Source organism: Gavialis gangeticus, unplaced genomic scaffold, assembly GCF_001723915.1.
Source record: "Gavialis gangeticus isolate Ggan-Ray unplaced genomic scaffold, GavGan_comp1, whole genome shotgun sequence".
Taxonomy (NCBI): domain Eukaryota; kingdom Metazoa; phylum Chordata; order Crocodylia; family Gavialidae; genus Gavialis; species Gavialis gangeticus.
The window spans coordinates 24,309,837-24,312,379 of record NW_017729004.1 but is presented as its reverse complement, the minus strand read 5'-3'; the positions used below and the strand labels follow the sequence as shown (position 1 = coordinate 24,312,379).

The window sequence follows — 2,543 nt, the reverse complement described above, 5'->3', positions numbered from 1 at the left end:
TGCATCTCAAGCAGGTCCAAGGAGGTGATCCTCCCCCTCTATGCGGCACTGGTCAGGCCGCAGCTGGAGTACTGCATCCAGTTCTGGGCACCGCACTTCAAGAGGGATGTGGACAACATGAAGAGGGTCCAGAGGAGGGTCACTCGCATGATCAGGGGCCAGCAGGGCAGGCCCTATGAGGAGAGGCTACGGGACCTGAACCTGTTCAGCCTCCATAAGAGAAGGCTGAGGGGGGATCTAGTGGCCTGTTACAAACTAGCCAGAGGGGATCAGCAGGCACTGGGGAAGTCCCTGTTCCCCCGAGCACTACCAGGAGCGACTAGAAATAACGGTCACAAGCTGGCAGAGGGTAAATTCAGACTAGACATCAGGAGGCGCTACTTCACGGTCAGGGCGGCTAGGATCTGGAACCAGCTTCCAAGCAAAGTAGTGCTGGCTCCTACCCTAGGCGTCTTTAAAACAAGGCTTGACAATCACTTTGCTGGGGTCGTTTGACCCCAGTACTCTTTCCTGCCATGGCAGGGGGCTGGACTTGATGATCTGCTCAGGTCCCTTCCGACCCTACTATGAAACTATGAATACAATGCTCTCTCTAAACACCGTAACACGCAAACTAGGTAGCTTTGAAAGATAGTATAGTAGTAATGGTAGGTCCTTTCTTCCCTGAAGCAGTAAGTGACAGTTCTAAAACTAGCCAACAAAATATTACCCAGACAGCATCAGAACAAAAGTCTACTTTTTAAACTGCAGTGACATCACAGTATGTAATACCTATCACTGATTAAAGAATGGATAGTGATCAATAGTTACTGGTAAAACCATGAACAATGAAGTAATCTCCTGCTATTATAACAGGAAATGCCTCTTGACATTACGGCTCGTTACAGGATCACTGGAATAGACCTCATAAGAGCAAAGTATTAGTCTCAGCTCTACCACTCAGTGACCTCAGGCAAGTTGCTTCACTTTTGTGCCTCATTGTCTCCCATCTGATAATGCTACTTCCCTCCTTCGTAAAACAGTTTCAGATCTTCCCATGAAAAGTACCACGTAAGATGCAAGAGCAATCCTAAAACAATCATTAGACACTTTGGAAACTCTGCCTGAGATGCAACACTATCCAACCCAAACACTTTGCTCCCTGCTCAAGGAAAAGAGTTTCTGTAGAAACCATCTACTTAAACAAATATCACATTCAAAATAAAGTGCCACAGGAGACAACCTCTAGATTGAAAAAACCTATTATGTGAGCTAACGGGTTGTGGTTTACCAATTCTAGACAGGGATAAGCAATATTGGATGGCCACCTGCCCTGCCTAACGCCTACAGCTAGTCGCAAACCAACCAGGTTTTGAAGATTTAACCTTGCAGATGCCAAGAACAAAATTTACATTTAGTGCCCTTAAGACGCCTTAGAGCCGATCCACATGCAACACAGAACTAAAGCGACTCTGAGAGCTTCGATCTGGTCTTCGGTCGTTTTGATGCAAAACCCACAAAAGGAAATCAGCGCAAGCTAAATCAGGCCATGGCGCTTCAAAACAGAAGTGCCTACACCACTGCCCGTGCCACTGCCGCTCGGAGGGCGCCTCTCATTGGCTGCCAGGAGATCCAGCTGAACAGCCAGGTCCTTGCCCTGCCACGTCCCAGATCGACACACACACAGACAGGATGGGCCTGTGGCCATGCCGGGTCCCCAACTGCGCGGCTGGAAGCAGCCGGGCAACGGCATCCGACCGTTTTGAAAAAAAAGACAGATGGAGAGAAACGGGAATTAAACAGCCGGGCCCCATTCATGCCCCAGGCACCTAGGGCAGCCGAGCACGACCACTCCAGCGTGAGGGCCCTGCCTGACTGGACCGGAGGTGCCTCTGGGGCTTGTGTGATTGAGCATCACCACAACCTCCCCCCCGGACGACCCCGAGGGGCGGGACTGGGGGCGTCCAACCAGGGACCACCCGCGTCTTGCTTATCTGCTCCTCGCCTCAGCCCTCGGGGCGGCCTCCAAGGGTGCGGCGGCACCCCTGGCATAGCCGCCCCGGGACGCGGTGGGACGGGCCGCCCCCCGCCGCGCTGCCATGTTAGTGCCGGGGGGAGCTCCCCCCGCGATCGGGCCCCGCACCCACCTGTCCGAGCAACCGGGGCGGGGCGGGCGAAGGCGGCGGCCAGCAGCCCCGAGACACCGACAACAGCCCGCTCGCGTGAGGGACGCGCGTCTCTACTTCCGGCCCAGGCGGAAACGCCGCTCCCCTTCCTTCCTCCCGCCCGCACCATAGAGAGGAGGAAGAGCCGCGCAGAGCGTCCCCGGGGCGGGGGAGGGGAGAGGAAGGATGTGCACATGACAGGGGCGGCACGTGACGAAGCCGCCGCTGCTCCACTTCCGGCCACCAACGGAAGTACTGTTCTGCGTCCTCTTCTCCGCCCCCCCCCCGCCCCGCGCGTGCGTAGAGCTCGGTCCCGCCTACACAGGCTGGTCCCCGGCTCTGCCGCGAGGTCGGTCTCTGGCGGGCCGCGTCGCTGGTTGCAGGCTTCGGTGTTGCAGC

At 55.7% G+C, this 2,543-nt stretch overlaps 1 protein-coding gene across 1 annotated transcript in view; it reads right to left on the bottom strand.

Annotated features, from left to right (window-relative positions):
* The window catches only part of WDR37 (WD repeat domain 37), a 95,380-nt gene extending 93,235 nt beyond the window's left edge, over positions 1-2,145 (bottom strand). Inside the window, exon 1 of the mRNA XM_019508176.1 lies at positions 2,127-2,145. The gene's annotated coding sequence lies outside the window, so the exon portion shown is untranslated. The remainder of the gene's footprint in view (positions 1-2,126) is intronic.
* Positions 2,146-2,543: the final 398 nt, after the last annotated feature.